Raw genomic sequence first — 19646 nt, 5'->3', positions numbered from 1 at the left:
TAGCTGTAGGCTGAGGAGAAGCAACGGAACAATAATCATCGACATCCCAAACTGCAGATGGAAGATTAAAATCACCCAATAGAAAAAGGTTTGCTCTATCATATTGCTCGCTTATAGTGATAAGCTGTTCAAAGTACGATTGGTATAAAGTAGCTATAGATTTAGGTGGAAAATATACTGTACCGATTATAGATTTGTTATTAAAGAGAACAAACAACTGTTCAATCGAAGGATCAGACTGAATTTGATAAGAAGGAATTGAGTTCTTAATGGCAATCAACACTCCCCCACCTCTACTGAAGACACTGGAGTCCTTAGAGCGGTCAGTTCTGTAGATGTTGTAGTTGAGAAGTCCAAGTTCAGCATCCGTAATTTCAGGTGTGAGCCAGGTTTCAGTTAAGATAATGATATCATAGGAACAGTTGCTGACATTCAAGCTGAGGTCAGACAGTTTAGTTCTTAGTCCTCTAACATTTTGGTAATAAAGTATAGGGCTGCCCGGTTTTAGTTTTTTTTACAGATTTTCGGTGTATTGTTGAAGTATTTAATAGTTAAATTTTGCTCACCAGCCTGTTGACGCACTCTAAGTTCGTTTTTCACTGAATCGAGTTGCTTTTTCTGACAGGGAGTTTGATCAGATAGGAAAAATATTTTATTTGCCTGGCCTAATTTAACTTTGTTTCTTAAGATTTGATGCACTTCGCGAGCCGAGGAAAGAACGACTTTAATTGGTCTATGACCGTTTTTATTCTTCTTCCCAAAACGAAAGATATGTTTACTGTTGACACTTATCGCACCTTCACTCGCTCCAGATAAAAGTGTTTTTATTTGATTAATATCCTCAGTTGAAGTTGATGGTTCTGGGAGATTGAAGATAAGTAAATTATTTGACCTTTTTTGGCGTTCGTGTAGCTCATTTATGATGTCATCGGTTATTGGAAAGTTACTCTTGTTATCTTTTAGCATCTGGATTTCAGCTTTGAGTAAGGTGACTTCGCACTTCAGGTTTTCAACTTCTCTTAGAATTTTGGGCACACTTTTGAATGACAGTCGGCAATCAGAACAAAAGTAGAACAACGTTCTCTTCTGGATTACAACAGCTCGAAGTTCAGAAGCACTTAAGCCAGTACATCCTTCGGTCGGATGAAGAATAATATGACAGCTGTCACAAGCCACTGATTTATCACTGATATCTTCATTGCACTTTGAACACTTATTTGCAGCCATAATGCCAATTTCACTGGGCTAATATAATGTGAGTATATCAGTTCTAATATTCCTGGACTAATAAACCTATCACCTCAATTAAGTTCTTATCAGTTGGCACTTTTTTTGGCTTAATTAGTAGCTTTTTATAAGGAGTATACACAATAGATGAAATAATATTATCAAATATTGATTGGACTTGCAAACAAAAACAAGAAAATTAATCTCTTCAATGAACGTAGATACATTTGAAGAACAATACACAAAAAGAACGAAAATTTTGGATAAGTTTAAACCACTTTAAATCCAATAATTCGAGCAGAGATCAAAAAACACTGTTTAACTTGACTAATGACTTTCTAATAATGACTAATGACTAATAATGATAAAACATCAGGTACATCAGATCATTACGACACTACCTTGTATGCACTGTATGAGACTACTTTATATGAATGTATCTTTTCTCAAGGTCTAAAATTTACATAATATCTTAAAATCATAAAAGTACAATTAACTACTTTGATTAATAAAGATGTTTGAACATCCGCCACTTTTATGATGAATTAAGAAATAAGTGCAATAAAAACAAATGTCAACAAGGTGTAATTATTTAAAAGTTATGTGGAGATTCTTTCATATATATTATGTATTAAAATAAACTGTAATGTAGTCTGACACAGTATACAAAACATGCTAAAAAAATGATTATAGATGTTATTTTAATAAAAAAAAAAAGAATGTGTGTACTTTGTACGCACGTAAGAAGTTATACCTCTATTATATGATTTCAACGAAATCAATATACTTTAAACAGTTTATTTATATTTAATTTAACTATTAAACTAATTTTAATACTTACTACTTTCCAAAAAATTTTATTAAAACAATACCAAAAATTAAAAAAATAAAAGAATAAAACACATTAACACATTGAAAAATGCCACAAAGAAATGATTTCTGAACAATAATTGTTGCCAAAAATTTTAACTAAATACGTATTTTCTGAAAAAATTATATAATATATACTTACAATCATAAAATGTATAAAAAAAAATAAAAAAAATAGTAACTTGCATTGGGGATCGAACCCGCTTCCCGTCGATCCCGCCGATCGAAAATCGAAGTGCTTTCCCAACACTTTTGCGCCAACTTCGCGTGTCTGTCATGTGGGAATATACACCAACTGAACGTTTACACCATAAACTTTTTGACAGTAGTTGTTTATTACTTATATGAATTTAATCAAATCAGTTTGATTTTTGTGGAATTAAAGGAATATTTTGTGGAATAACAATATATTAGGTGAATATCGGTAGAAATTTTGATGGTAATCAAATTATGTATATCAAAGCATTACATACTATTTTGGTAGATTCATTTTAAATTTTCCAAATAGGTAGGTACCTATGTAAATTTTTATTAGGATACTGAAACATTTACAATTATTACGTACCTGTCGCTTTTAAAAAAACTATTTAAAAAGTCACTACAAATATAAACTTGCTCTTTTCTCTGCCATCACAACAATAAAAACTAATATACACATTTTTTTATCCATAATCTCCATATTGAACATTTATTGACATATGATTTTAACACCCAATCAGATCCCGTATAACGTTTGAGCGACTAATAACATACTGTCGGTGTGCGCATGCGCCGGGGAATGTAAAAATTCACCCTCGTGCCTAAAGAAGTATAACTTCAAAAAAAATTAAATCAGAAGAATCTCGTCTCATGTGACTTTATATCATATTTTCTTTGTTATTTAAGTACATAAGGGAAAGAAGGTTTGTGTGAAACTCATAAACAAAAAAAAACGTAAAAAACGTCGAAGATTACAAACTACAAACGCTAAAGACTACAGTGAATATAGAACAAATCTATAAATCGGTGATGTCCTAAAACAACTGCAACAACAACATACTGAACCAACTATAATTAACCCCGGCTTAGAAGAAATACCGGAAATAGCACACTATGAAAATAAGAATGGCCCTAAACCGGTTAAAAAATATAAATGTCCGGGAGAGGATAAAATTACAGTTGATTGTTTCATTAACAGAGATTTTGACCAATACAAACCTACAAAAATTAAAATGTATACGAATAAATTAAATGTATTAATTAAATATTAAATGTATAATTTATTTTATTCATAGAGATTCTAACCAATAGAAAGCTACCAAAATAAAAATTACAGCAGTTATTTTTTAATGATTTCAACTTCCAATCGCGTAGAAAGATTTTTCATCACGTGTTTAATTATGTCCAATCAGATTATTATTACATCAGTAATTTTCTACTGTACAAAATTAGAATGGGATTTTTTTAAGTATATTTTCTCTGTTTAATTGCAACCAGTCTCCTAGTTTTGACAACTGTCACATTTAAGAAAATATGCATAATAAAATTTTAGTTCTACATCTAATGTCAAATTGTCACGAGGAGAACACAAATCGGCAAATTTAAGCGCTCGAGTTTACTTTTACGAATATCACATGACAGTAAGAATAAATAAGAAAATAATGCTCCACTTTTTCTCAAACTGGTTGTCATTGGGCAATAGACTATTGCCAGACAACAAGTTTTCGAAAAATTGTCGCATTATTCTTGCCATCATAAAGTATGACGTCAGATGCCCTTCGTTGCTACGCAAAAATAAACATTCAATGACATTAATGACAATTAATGTTTTACAACCTGTCAAAGTTGACACCATGAACAGGTTTAGCAAATATTCAGGCGAAGATATCCATAACATATTGTTAAAATGGTTTAAAATACAGTTTTATTCATGAAATAATCTTCCCGAATTACTCTCAAGCTCTTAAAAATTACCGATTTGTTTTGCCCTCGTGACACTTCGACATAATTTCACTCCCCTTCTGAAATTAAAACTGTCAAGTGTCACTCGGGATACAAATCGATAATTTTAGAGCTCTCGTGTACCTAATTACTACTGATAATATTTTTAAGTATTTTGTTTTTGTTTAATTACAACGAGTTTTATAATTTTGACAAATGTCACATTTAAGAAAATTAGCAAAAATAAACTTCTGCATCTAATGTCAAATTGTCACGAGGGTAATACAAATATTTTATTGATCTTCGTCTGAATATGATTATGATAATTATAATTATTATAATATAATTATGATTATGCCTGTACTTTTGAGGCGGGTCTCCGGCGCCTCAAAACTGGAGCAACATGGCTAAGGGAGTCAACCCTGAAAGAAAACATGGGGAAGGCAAAGGAAAAACCACCCCATTATTTTTCCCAGGACAACTACATGGCAGATAACTCAAATTAATGGCCCTCAGTCCCCCCCCCCCCCCGGCAGGTTTTAAATAACCAGAGGGTGCTAAGAATCCCCGGGAGGAATCATTACCTTAAAAACCTCAAAATTGCGACCTGGAATGTACGAACTCTTTTTGAAGCAGGAAAATTGGATAACGCGACTCTAGAAATGGAACGCCTACAGATACAGATCCTCGGCATCAGTGAAACGAGATGGCCACACTCGGGAAAATGTGCAACTGCGAAAGGAACCTTATTTTACTCCGGAAACAATGACAAAGACCACACAAACGGGGTAGGAATAATATTAACTAAGAAACTCGCTAAAAAAGTAATAAATTTTGTCCCCCATCCTGACCGCATAATACTGATACAACTACAGGGAAAACCCATGAATATAAATATAATCCAGAGTTACGCACCAACTGCTGATAAATCAAATTCTGAAATTGAGCGCTGGTACACAGAATTGGAAACCATCATCAAACTAGTTCGAAAAACTGAAATAACCATTATAATGGGAGACTTTAACGCTGAAGTTAGGGATGAACCAGTGCCAGAAGTGGCTGGCAAATGGGGACTAGGTAAGAGAAATGACAGAGGCAACAGATTGATAGAATTCTGTCAGCAACATGAATATGTAATTACTAACACCTGGTTTAAACTACCACCAAGAAGGTTACATGTATACCTGGAAGTCCTCACAGGATAGAGAACATAACATCGTCCGCAACCAAATTGACTTTATTCTTGTCAATAAAAGGTACCGAAACTCTTTCAAAAGCGTAAAAACTTTCCCTAGTGCTGACATTGGTTCCGATCATAATACAGTAGTGGCGCAGATGGAAGTGCGATTAAAAATATGTAAACCACCACAAAAGAAGGCTATTAGACGCATATCCGAACAACTCAACGATGAAAAAACCAAAAAGAAAACAGAAAAGCAGCTGAACAACAAACGTAAAGAAATTACCAACAGAGAAAACAGAGCACAAGATATAGAACAAAACTGGGAGGAAATCAGACACGCCCTTGCAACGACAACCGAAATGATAACAGAACAACGACCACGGAAGCAAAGATGGATGACAGAGGAAATATTGGATTTAATGGATGAAAGAAGAAAATGCAAACAGCACAACGCAATAAACAAAAAATAAAAATTGCAAAAGAAAAATGGATAGCAGAACAATGTGAAGAGATCGAAAACTTATATAAAAAACATGATGACTTCCAACTTCATAAGAAACTCAAGGAATTTACAGGCACGACATACTCACAAGGACCAAATAATCTAATCAACGCAGAAGGCAAACTGATTTCAAGCCCTGAAGAACAAATAAACATGTGGGAAGACTATATAAAGGAACTCTTCTATGACATCATAGAACCTCCTACGAATATGCTCTGCGTCAACTAAAAAACAACAAATCTGTAGGAAAAGATGAAATACCAGCTGAGCTATTGAAGTTAATCAACGAGGAAAACTTAGACCTTCTTCTTGAACTATTTAATAATGTTTACAATACAGGTGCGATCCCTAAAACATGGCTTGAATCCGTCTTCATACCACTGCCTAAAAAGAAGAACGCCAAATTATGCTAGGACTTCCGCCTTATAAGTTCTATTAAATAACGTTCTGAAGCTTTTCTTGCGAATCATACAGAACAGAATATATAAAAGATGTGACGAGGTCACCGGTCAAGAACAATTTGGCTTCAGAAAAGGTATGGGGACACGAGAAGCAATATTCTGTCTTCAAACTCTGGCACAAAGATGCAAAGATCAGCAAGCAGACATTTTTGTCCGTTTTATAGATTTTGAGAAAGCGTTCGATAGGGTGAAGCACAAGACCTTAATAGAAAGATTGAACGACATCGGAGTCGACAAAAGAGACTCTAAAATTATAGAGACTATTTATTGGAATCAGACAGCAATCATAAAGACCAATGGTAACACGTCGAGGCAAAATGAAATACAACGAGGTGTTAGACAGGGTTGTGTGTTATCGCCCATACTGTTTAACGTCTACTCTAAGGTAATATTTTATAAGGAATCAGGATAAACGGTCAAAGAGTAAATAACATCCGCTATGCAGATGACACGGTATTAATGACTGATTCGGACCATAGTCTGCAGATACTGTTGGATAGGGTTACTGAGAGTTGTGAAAAAATGGGGATGAAGATCAATACTGCGAAAACCAAAGTTATGAAAATATCAAGGAACAAAAATTTACCTCTTCCAATATATGTGAAACACCAACAGCTTGAATACGTAAGCCAATACAAATATCTTGGTTACTGGTTCAATAATCAACTTGATTATAAACAAGAAGTAAGGGCGGGAATAGAGATAGCCCGACAGGGGTTTATCAAAATGAAAAGCTTATTTTGTAACAGTAGCATTAGTATCAGCCTTAGATGTCGTTTTCTGCATTGCTATGTGTGGTCAATACTTTTGTATGGAACGGAGGCCCGGACACTTAACACAACACTGATGAACAAGTTAGAAGCCTTTGAACTCTGGCTTTATAGAAGAATTTTGAAAATACCTTGGACAACCCACACCGCCAACGAAGATGTTCTGAGGAGAATAGGTACAGATAGGGAACTGCTGAAAATCATTAAAGTCAGAAAAGTTAGTTACCTGGGACACATAATGAGAAACGAAAAGTACCACCTCGCGCAACTGATCATCCAGGGTAAGATTAAAGGAAAACGGGGTCCCGGTAGGCTCCAGATTTCATGGCTTAGAAATATCAGAGACTGGACCGGCCCTGGTTCAACATCTTTGTTTAGAGCCGCATTGGACAGAGACAGATTTGCCAGTGTAGTCGCTAACCTCCATTAAAGGAGAAAGCACCACAAGAAGAAGAATTATGATTACGATAAATATCACTGAATGTTTATTTACAAAGACTTAAATTATGTATACCTACATATGTATTAATCTTTGTATGTACAACAATAAAAACTAATATATTATACAACATTTTTGTTTACCGATAACCTCCATATTTAACAATTCAGATCATTTCAACACCCAATCAGAGCCCGTATAAAGACTAATACCAAACTGTCGGTGTGCGCATGCGCGCAGATCAATATAAATTCACCCTCAATCTCAAGTATAACTTCAATAATTGAAAGTATATACAGAGTAGTAAAAGGGCGTGTACAGATAGCAGGAGAAAGATCTGAAGAATTCAATTGGGAAAGAGGTATCAAACAAGAAGACAGTCTTAGTCCGCTACTATTCATAATAGTCATGAATGAATTGACAATAGGATACCAAAGACTACAGCCAATAAAAATAGAAGCCTTATTGTATGCGAATGATATAGTCCTTATAGCAGATTCCGTGACAAAAATGCAAAAACTTATAAACATATGGACAGAAGAAATAGAGAAATTAAAAATGGAAATAAACATCGAGAAAAGTAAAATAATGGTCATCGGCGAAAAGGAAGAAAATGAAGTAAATATAAAATGCAAAAATACTCAACTGGAAATAGTTATCGCATATGATTATCTTGGAAGTATAATTACCAATGATGGGAAAATAGACCTCGAAATAACAAATAGAACCAAAAAATCAAACAAACTGTACTACGCACTAGCGCCAGTTCTGAGGAAAAAAGAATTGTCCCAGGAAACAAAAATTAAAATATATAATACGATTGTGATACCGACGATACTGTATACGAGCGAAAATTAGACTTTACAGAAAAATAGTAGGATAAATGCAATTGAGATGAGACATCTACGAGCTATAGCCGGAAAGACCAAATGGAATAGATAATGAATAAAATAATAAAGAGACAATTAAACTGGTATGGACATCTAATGAGAATGAAACCTAGTAGACTAACAAGGAAAGTTCACGAAACAAGGAATATTACAAAAAAGAAAAAAGGCAGACCGAGGAAAAAATGGATACAGCAAATAGTAGAAGCAGGAAATAGTAGAACAGAAAACGCTAGAAGAAATGAAACTAATAGCACAAGACAGAAAAGAATGGAAGAGATGGGTGAATATGTAGCAATATGTAGCTAAACTTAACCCAAATCCGACACCTGAAAGGGTATAAGGAAGGGGAGAAAGAAAGAAAGAATTTTGAAGCTCTGGTGTAATTACAAGTGAAAATTGGTGGCAGAGAAATAGAACAGGTTTAATATTTTACTTAATCAAGTTATCCACGAAAGAAAGGTGTTTCAACATGGGACAATTCTGAAGTCATTCTACTATTGAAGAAAGGAGATAAAGCCAACATCGAGAATTTTCAACCAATATCCTCAGTCGCTGTGCTAGGGTATAAGGTGCCCGCCTGCAAAAGTAGCATAGGCGCCCTTCGTTTTTTGTTAATTAGTATTTTGTATATCACCAGTAGACAAGAAACTCATCTTAGTGCCTCCAAAAAAAGGGCGCCCGCCTGCATTGCATCCCCTGCAGGCCCGTTATCGCCGGCCCTGATATCCTAAATAAGTTTTTCTTCTACCAACCTATGAAACAAGCTGGATTCATTAAATAATTTAATACTTGCACACTGTAAGAACACTAATAGAAAATGTACAAAGTACATGAACAGTATAAAGTATACGTGAACAGTATAAAGTTAAAAATCCATATTGCGTTTGTAGATTTTCAAAAAGCATTTGCCTCCATCGAATTACGAGGTGTGCTAGAATCTGTAGAAAATGCAACTATAGATTCAAAATACACTAACTTTATTAAAAACTTATATGAAAATGCAGCCATGCAACTGGAGCGCAACGAAATCACAAAAACGAAATCCATAAAACATAACATGGAGTGAGACCAGGAGACACCATTTCCCCCAAACTATTCATCCTTGCTCTCGAAGACAAATCTAAGAAATTAAAATGGAAAAACAAGGATATAAACATCAACGGATCATACCATTTGAGATTAAAGCTTAAAAATTAACTACTGTAAAACAAAAATAATGAGCCAGGACCACATAATTATAACAACACCAGACTATACCATAGATTATAGAAAATGTTGAACATTATGTATACTTGGGATATGTAATCAACTGAGGAACCCAAATCAGGATGCTGTAATTAAAAAAAAACAACATAATTGCCATATGCCGCTTTAACTTGTTTAAATGTAGTTGAATGAAACTTTTCTAAACATACACAAAAAAAGTAAAAATGCTAAGTAATATCCAACCTTCGATTACCTACTTATAATATTTGCTATCTTCATGACATTCTAAGACCCATAATAAAAATTAAAATAAAATTTATTTTAACTCTGTCTAAAAATAACACGAATAAATATAATTAAAATTTGTACTTTGTAATTCCACAATGAAAATTTAATTTCCTGTTGTCACATATTACGGGTATATCCCCAAAAATTTGGTAAAACATTTTTTATAAAAGGTATATTTTGTGGCATTAATTTAATATTTTTTTCTTGAAATTAGTGTTATTTACGTAAAAAACTAAAGACATCTCATTTTAATAAAAAAAAGTATCCGGTTATTAACTTCAAAACACGATTTTTAAAATAATCAAATATTAGTAATCAGTTGCATAATTCTTATTTAACACATTAAGGGCCGGTTGTTCGAACGCTAATCAACAATGATCACTATCAAATATTTAATTACTGTCACCAAAACTATCAATGTCAACTTTTATTGGGTTGCTGAAAACATAATTGATTATAATTATGAGATTAGTTAATCAATTAACATAACAATTATTAACGTAATTGATTAAGTAATTTCATAATTGTAATCAATTATGTTTTCAGCAACCCAAACAAAGTTGACATTGACAGTTGGTGACAGTAATTAAATATTTGATAATGATCATTGTTGATTAGCGTTCGAACAACCGGCCCTAAGAGAATCATTAACGTAGTAGGCGTATAAGCTGATAACGGTTTTGCATCAATGTGATGAATAATAATAACATAGTTTATATGAATAATAATATATTAAAAAAAGTCGTAATAAAATATATTTTATTTAGAAACCAAATTTAAAAAATACTTAAGGGCATGGGCACAAATATTTTACGGATATCCCTACTTTTTATGTCTTTACACGGCAAATTACGTGCAGTAAAACTCTCACTGGTATGGATATGTAAACATTACTTGACAAACGTCATCATTACCTTTAAAGAGATGGCTTTTGAATATTCTTGAATAGCTGTTACTTGTATAATTGCATCATTAATTCAGTTAATTATTATGATATTTTTTTCACTAACTATGTATTCAGTGATTGTAATAATTTATATACTGTACCGGGTGTCCCAATAAGAATGGCTCTCGACCATAATTTTATAACAAAAGTTGCCTCAGGAAAAGCCTGGAAATTATTTTCATAATTGTGGGACCACCGCTAGAGGGCGTAATTGAATATCAAAAATTAAAAAATCTAAATTTTACAAAATTTTCCTAATGAAGGGGCACTGGAAATCCGATCGTCGTATTCTTCATAAAATTCTGCGTATATTTGATTTGACAAGTTTAGGTCTACCTTTGGAAATAAGAGGTGGGGGTGAGTGGGAACCTTGTTATGAAAAACTGGCTGTGAGTCCAGTTCTGCTTAATCAAATTTTGCAAACTTGGTCTTGTTGAAGACAGATCTTTTTCGTCAATGTAAAAGTTATGATTTCGAACCAACTTACTGAGTAATATGCCAGCTAGAAGGCGTTATTTAATTTTTTTTAGAAATCTAGTGTTCCTTGGAAAATATTAAATACAAACATGCATTTTTAATACCATATTACAAAATTAGACAAAAGTAGCAACAGAATAGCGAAAACCGCATGTTAATACCTTTTTTCTATCTCGAGATATCTTACAAAACGTGGAAATTTAAAAACATAACTGTTACTGTCACCGGTAAACGAAATTCATTAAAAGTAATGTGCTATGGAAACAACAAAGAAACATTTTCCAGCTGTCAACGTATATTTGGTCTTTTCAACGCTTCTCATTTGTTTCGAGCCTCGTTCATATCTAATATATAATATTATACACGGATTATACGGCATATGACAGAGGCTCGAAACAAATGAGAAGCGTTGAAAAGCCCTATTACAAAGAAATAAAAACAACTATTTAGTGATGACATAAACGTTCAAATTTTTGCTCATCATTTTCGTTGCAAACATTTACTCTTTCAAGAGTAGATTGAACAGCAGTCTCAATTTCTGCTCTCGATATGCTTTGAATGGCGTTTAGTATTCTCTGGATAATGTATTCTAGAGTAGTGTATGATGGGCAACAATTTGAATATTTAGGTCGTCACTAAGTAGTTCTTTTTGTTATGTGTTATATTTAATTTTAGTAGTCTTGTTTCTCTTTATATTGTTGTTTTAATTAATTATATTTTTATACGTTGACATCTGGAAAATGTTATTTTGTTTTTTTCCACAGCACACTACTTTTCATTAACTTAGTTTACCGGTGATAGTAACAGTTATGTATAAAATTTACACGTTTCTCGAGATATCTTGAGATAGAAAAAAGGTATCGACATGCGGTTTTCGCTATTCTATTGCTAATTTAATCTAGTTTTATAAAGTATGATTAAAAATGCATACTTGTATTTAATATTTTCCAAAGAAAACTAGATTTCTGAAAAAAATTAAATAACGCCTCCCAGCTGGCTTATTACTTATTAGGATGGTTCAAAATTATCACGCTTACATTGAAGAAAAAGATCTGTCTTCCAACAAGACCCAGTTTTCAAAATTTAATTTAGCAGAACCGGACTTACAGCCATTTTTTCATAACAAGGTTCCCACTCACCCCCACCTCTTATTTGCAAAGGTAGAGTTAAACTTGTTAAATCAAATATGCGCAGAATTTTATGAAGAATACAATAATCGGATTTCCAGTGCCCCTTCATTAGGAAAATTTTGTAAAATTTAGATTTTTTTATTTTTGATATTCAATTACGCCCTCTAGCGGTGGACCCACAATTATGAAAATAATTTCCAGGCTTTTCCTGAGGCAATTTTTGTTATAAAATTTTTTATTTCAAAGCTCTACTATAAACGGTTCCTGAGATATGGCCGAGAGCCATTCTTATTGGGACACCCGGTACAACAAAAACTAATACTTAATCGAGAAAAGAGGAAAAGTGATAAAATGATTTTTTAATAATATATTGTTACTATGGAACACTTACAACTTTGAACATCTTTAACAACAAAATACTTGGATCACAGAATATCCTACTGTATTTTCTGCTTGGATCTTCCATAAATAATAAACAATAAATAACTTTTGATTAAGTTCACGTCTTAAAAATCAATTATTTATCAAATACACTATCATTATTTAATTAACAACTCAAAATATTCCCGATGCCATGTAAAATTGTCACTGTCTTGTCACCATATTCTATTCGACTCAGTGCATTGTATGACAAAGATAGCGAATGTTCGATTTGGAAAATATCACCACGGACATGGTGTCCATTTTTTCAAATCATGAAAAACATTCTGCGTTTAAATTGTTCAAAAATACTTATTAGTTTTCTCAGGATTTGAGAAAAATGAATCCCATATAAATAGCATTGGAGCAGAAACTACGTGCCCATCCCCTTAAGCTGAACTACATTAAACTTTAAGTCAAAAAAAGGATTCGATATGTACACTATTACCCTCAATAAATTTATAAATACTTATAAATAACTTATCGAGATCAAGAATATAGCACTTCATTTCGCCCATACTTCTAAATCCACAGAATTAAAGTTCGCTTCTTGGTAACCAAGGGAAATAGTAGTCGGTTCACTAAACTCAGACACAACTGGCTAGTGATTTTAGTAAGTAATTTCTCCAATTTTGGTAAAATTGGCGAAAAAATAATTACTAAATAGTTAATGATTACTAAATAGTTAGTAATTTTGCCATTTTTTTCAAAATTGGCAAAAAACAAAAAAAATACCTACCAAAAACTCTAGCCAGTTGTGTCTGAGTTTAGCGAACCGACTATATGAACAATCCAGAGTTCAGGAGATATGGTATTTAAGTATGTTCTCGAGGATGTCAAAAAAGCAATGCTGAAGGCAAAAAATTAAACAATGAACAATAAGTGACTACAAATAAATCAGAACAAATGCTGTATCCTCAAAACTTCTATTACTGTTATCTTCAAATTCCTTATTATGAGTATTTCTGGGTCATTTTTGTTGTAACCTTTCAATCTTGTGGAATTACTGATTTATAAATGTTTTATACATAAATGAGCAGGTGTTTTGAGCTCATATACTGATTTGATTATTTCCTTTTTGATATTTATATTGTGGTTTGAGTGATAAGTTAAATATCTGTTGGTGTAGGTTGGTTTTGTCTAGACTTTGGTTATATATTCTGTATCGCCCTTGTGATCAACACGTTTTTTCTTTAATTTTTTTTTAAATGATTTGTTGATTGTACAGATTAAACATTAAACCACAGTCAATTGTGGTTTAATTTCATATGTAATAAAATTTAACTTAAATATGACACAAGAAAAATTAATCATTTATAAAAAAAATAATGATTATACTAAAATAGGCTGTTTGTATTTTATAAACCACTTAAATTTATTTTCAAAATATTTACCATTTACTGTATGTAAAATTGAGTTGCTTAGTATGTAAAATTAAACAAAATATAATGTAAACAGTTTTAAATGTGTAATTATTTTATTTAAAATATACAAGATAGTAAATACCTTCATTTGTTTAAATTAAAAACAGAATAGATTAGATTTGATGATTTTGGCCTAATATATGCCCATGTTTCAAATTCAATTACCTAACCCTCCAGTGGACAGTAGAAATAAAATTACATGAACACACAGGTGAGGCCTGTGAGGATCAAAATAAACAATTTAAAGAAAATAAAAATGAAATAAAAACAAGATTAAACTATTTGTCCATTGTGTATTTCTATAATAGTAGAGTTTACTGATTCAATATACCTAGTTGAAATATTCAAGACTTGTTAGAAATACACAAGCATATAAACTGTAAACATTTTTAGCATTGTTGGCATATTGCTTTTATTTTTAGTTTAAAACTAAATAAGAAAAGAATCCAACAGTAAATATTCCATTTTGAATGAGTAATATAATACTAATAATAAACAAACAACAATGTTTTTTTTAATCCATTCAGAAAATATTGGAAATCAAATTCGGTCAGCACATTCCTGTAGCCCACTGTTACATGTACAATATACATCCAAGACTTACATAATTTACAAAAATATCTGGTTTTTATGCAATATTTGTAATAAACTCTTTTGTTTAAAGCAGGTATTATGTCCTCTTCTAAAAAAGTCGCGGTTTATGCGCTCCTATCTTAATTTACTTTGGGAATCTCATGCCCCTGGAGCTGGGATTTACTTTGTTGTATGTGTGTGTTGTGTATACAATTAAATGTGAAATGTAAATTGTAAATACCCTGTACTAAATTTATGAGAACTACAAAGATAATTTTCTATCAGGCATATACAGACCAAGCATAAAGTTATTTCAAAAATTAAATGTTCAGTCACATGAGGAGCATTTAGTCCATGTGGTGAGACCGCTCCCGTCTGAAAAAATTTCTGATTCGGTTCCTTTGTGGATTCCTATTCAAAAATGTCTTCTTTAAACAAATCTGAAGGGTGCCGGGCGGAATTTTTGGGCAGAAATTGTTTAAACAATTTTTTTAACAAATACAAAAGATCACTTTTTTGTGCTCTGGAGCATACATTTTTGGGATTTTTGGGTCATTCTAAACAAGAAAGGTATCTTGTCATTTTTCTAAAAAATTGATAGTTTTCGAGTTATAGGCGATTTAAAATCTGAAAAATGCGAAAATACGCATTTTCGAGGCTTAAAAACTCATATTTAAATAAGTATTTTTGAGGTCGCCAGACTCTTAAATTGAAGATTAAACATTCATCTTCAAGATTCTGAAGAGTGATCGCGTCTAACCTTAATTTATACTGTTGTTTTTAATTGTTAAATATACGTGTTTATCTGATTTTTTTGCCGGTGCGGCGCGTTCTATTTTAAAAATCTCCTATTTTCCTCCGAAAAATATTTTTTCTGCATTCTTTGGGATATTCTAAATAAAATAAATTTCTTGAAATTTTTCTCAAAAGATAATAATAGTTTTAAAGTTATAAGCGATTTAAAATCAGAAAAATGCCAAAACGCATTTTTGGATTTTAAATCGCTTATAACTTTAAAACTGTTAACTTTTGAGAAAAATGTCAAGAAACTTATTTTATTTAGAATGTCTCAAAGAATCTACAAAAAATATTTTTCGGAGGAAAATTGGAGATTTTTTAAATAGAGCGCGCCGCACCGGCAAAAAAATCGGATGGACATGCATATTTAACAATTAAAAAACAACGGTTTAAATTAAGGTTAGACGTAATCACTCTTCAGAATCTGGAAGCTGAATGTTTAATCTTCAATTTAAGTATGTGGCAACCTCAAAAATACTAATTTAAATATGAGCTTGTAGGCCTCGAAAATGCGTATTTTCGCATTTTTCAGATTTTAAATCGCCTATATCTCGAAAACTATAAATTTTTGGGAAAATTTACAAGATACCTTTCTTGTTTAGAATGACCCACAAAACTTAAAAATATATGTTCCAGAACAAAAGAACGTGATCTTTTGTATTTGTTTAAAAAAATTGTTTAAACAATTTCTGCCCAAAAATTCCGCCCGGCACCCTTCAGATTTCTTTAAAGGGGACATTTTTGAATAGTAATCCATAAAGAAACCGAATCAGAAATTTTTCCAGACGGGAGCGGTCTCACCACATGGACTAATTAGCAATATACTTCAAATTCTGTGATATGTTTTCAAAATTTGCACAGAAATTATATTTATATTTTTTATATCTATAAAAAAGCTATATAGAGTTTTAATTATATCAATAAAAAATTACAAAGTTTATGTAATTTACTATTCTAAAACAAGAATATTTTTAAATTTAGCTTCAGAACAATACAAAATCTATGTTGTACTTTCATATGGGAGTGAACTGATTGGCCTTGACCATCCACTGGAGTGTTAATCAAACTCAATATTTTTACAAATTTCTATTCTCAATTTCACATAGATCTTTTAATTATAGACTGGACTAATTCACTGTTAACTTATTAGTAGTTACCTAAGTCACAGTAGTCACCTAAGTACTTTTAATACACTAATTGTAATTACAATAATTAAATCGGTCATTTGAGAAACCAGGCATATAAAAAAAATCAATTTTAGTTTTTTTGCATTTTTACTACCCTTAGATACAGAGTCATGTGTTTCAAGAAAAACCCGACGGATTTAAAATTCTAAATGAACCTAAACAGTGGAGAAAATGTTTCTGTGTCAAGAGAAACCCGGCACCCAAGATGTTCTTTGTCCTTTTCCAAGAACTTTGCCTTTTTGGACAGTTGGGTTTCTGAAACTACTGATTCATTTACTGTCAAATATTAAAATTTTATTTTGAATTACTTAATTTATTTTTTTAATGAAAACAAAAAATTATAAAATAATGTTCAAACATTAGAATTTTGTTTATTATTAAGGGGAAAGGAACAAAATGCAAAATTTTGATGCCTGTCAAAATTTTTAATGTATTTTAAATGTAATCATTTTTTTTTTCGAATCCTGAGAAAACTCATAAGTAGTTTTGAAAAATTTAAACACAGAATGAAAGATTACTTTATTACCGAGGGCCGAAAGTCCCTTAGAATGAATAAAAAGTTTCTTTTGAATGAGATATTTGAAATTAAAAATCACACTAAATTTTCTCTTAGTTTTTCAGCCCTTTAACTTATTAAAATTAAAAAACTACAAACTAAAAACATTACAGAAGTTTTCAGGGACTTTCGGCCCTCGTTAATAATGTAATCTTTCATTCTGCGTTTAAATTTTTCAAAAATACTTATTAGTTTTCTCAGGATTCGAAAAAAATGAATCTCATGTAAATAGCGTTGAAGCTGAAAGTTTGTACCCATCCCCTTAATTGAGTATTAATAAAACAGGAGACTTTTATTATTAATTGAGTATGCTTTTAATTAATATAAAGAAATAAAAATATTTTGATCTATGAAGCCTTATTCTGTTAATTTGTGGATATATAACTTATTTTATTCTACAGTCGAACCCGCTTATTGGAATAGCCTTCGTGCCAAGCAAAAGTATTCCTATAACCGGGATATTCTAATAACCGATCATTGGTGGCTAGTAAAAACGTTTCGGGCCTCAAATTTCTATTCCTTAAACCGGGATATTCCTATATCAAATATTCTAATAAACAAGTTCGACTGTATATCCAGTACTTGCTTATATCATTACTATATTTTACTACCTGTTTTATTATGTAGTAGAGGCACAAATAATATAAACACCAATTTCAATAGATATTACAGTTTTTATGTTGATAGAAAAATTGCAATCTAATAATAAATAATGGAATGCAACAAAATAGTAAATACTTAAATTAATATTTTTTAATAGATTTTAAAATTGAAATTAATTGAACACATAAAATTGAAATATTACTATGTATACTACTCAAATTTGTTATTTGCTCTGGCAAATATAATAATAATGATGGATGGTATACCCTGCAGGGCTGGTGATAACGAGCCTACAAGCGATGCACTTCACATGATGCACTTCCCTGTTTGGTTGGGAAGTACCAAAATGAATGAAATGATTTTTTTCTGCTGGTGTTAGTATACAAAATACTAATTAAAAAAACCTAAGGCGACTATGCAGTTTCGCAGTTGGTCAACTTATACTGATACCAACGAATATAGACACTAATTGAAGAAGAGTTTAAATGGGAGAAATGCTGACGTTTATTTGACTCTGCAAAATATTCTTGTAAGAGGGCCATTGGATAAACAGCATAAAAGAGGGCATTTGGATAAAAAATATCTAAAGTTGCTCCACTCTTTCTGCAAGGGCTATTGTACTTGTGATGGTGAGTGAGAGGTTGTTAGGCATTTGAGTTCAACATCATGTCGAACACACTGGGATAAGTTCTTCTATGAGAGTCCATATTCATTGCTGATACTCTGAATATGCTGGGTTTATCGAGCTCTATTTATTCTTACTATAACCAAAATAGACACTATGCTGAATATGATGAAAATAATATACTTAATGATAAGAGACAAAAATGAACCATATATTTTTAATTAATCTGATAGCGGCACCTTAGAAGGAATGCAAAAATATTGAAGAGAGACTTATTTAGAAATGGTTCTTGAAAAAAACAAACAAAGTATGCCACAAAAGAAATTAAAAGGCAAGAAAAAAAATTAAAAAGCAAAATAAGTTTATGTTAAAAGTGAAAAAATAGAGCCATAAATTGAAATTCACAGTAAATTGGGGTTGTATTGTGAACTTATATTATAAAAAAGGAAAAATTTCAATTTTATAATTTCTTATGGTAGGCTAATTTGGTACTAAATTCAGCTTGCTGTTAGAAAATATTCCTAAACAAAAAAAAATTAAAGGGCAAAAATAAGTTCATGTTACAAATGAAAAAAAAAAAAAGATCCACAAACTGATATTTAGAGCAAATTGGGGTGGTATTGTGAACATTGCAGTAGAAATAGAACAATCTGAATTTTATAATTACCTATGAATTAATATATGTCAATATGAGTTAATAAATTAATTCAACTTATTTTAAGGTAATATTTGTAAAAAGAAAACAAAAATTTAGTCTAGACTAAGTATATAATTTGTAGAAACTCACCCCCATGCTGAGAGTTATTTTTAGAGTACTGAGAAAATAAATTTAAATTTAAAAATAAGCTGGTACATTGACACAATCTATTTCAAAATGTGCTTTAAAAATAAAAACAAATCGGCTCTATTTTGTTTATTTCTTTTTAATTAATCTAATATTGGACTATAGTATATTCTATATTTGAGTAGGTATTCTAATTTATTTGTTTTAATAGTCAATAACATGAGAAATTAAGAAAATTATGTATCTGGCACAAACCTAGAATAGTATCGATTACCGGCATTCAATTTTACATGTTTATACAAATTATCTAAGTATTATTACAGCAACAAATAAACAGGAGTGGTAAAATTGTTAAAATTGTACTCAC

At 31.4% G+C, this 19646-nt stretch overlaps 1 protein-coding gene across 3 annotated transcripts in view; it reads right to left on the bottom strand.

The window, feature by feature from the left end:
- The window catches only part of LOC114327289 (dihydropyrimidinase), a 165540-nt gene that overhangs the window by 145458 nt on the left and 436 nt on the right, over positions 1–19646 (bottom strand). The gene's annotated exons all lie outside the window — the stretch shown is intronic.

This window comes from Diabrotica virgifera, chromosome 3 (assembly GCF_917563875.1).
Source record: "Diabrotica virgifera virgifera chromosome 3, PGI_DIABVI_V3a".
Classification (NCBI taxonomy): domain Eukaryota; kingdom Metazoa; phylum Arthropoda; class Insecta; order Coleoptera; family Chrysomelidae; genus Diabrotica; species Diabrotica virgifera.
This window is presented reverse-complemented; position numbering and strand designations above follow the sequence as displayed.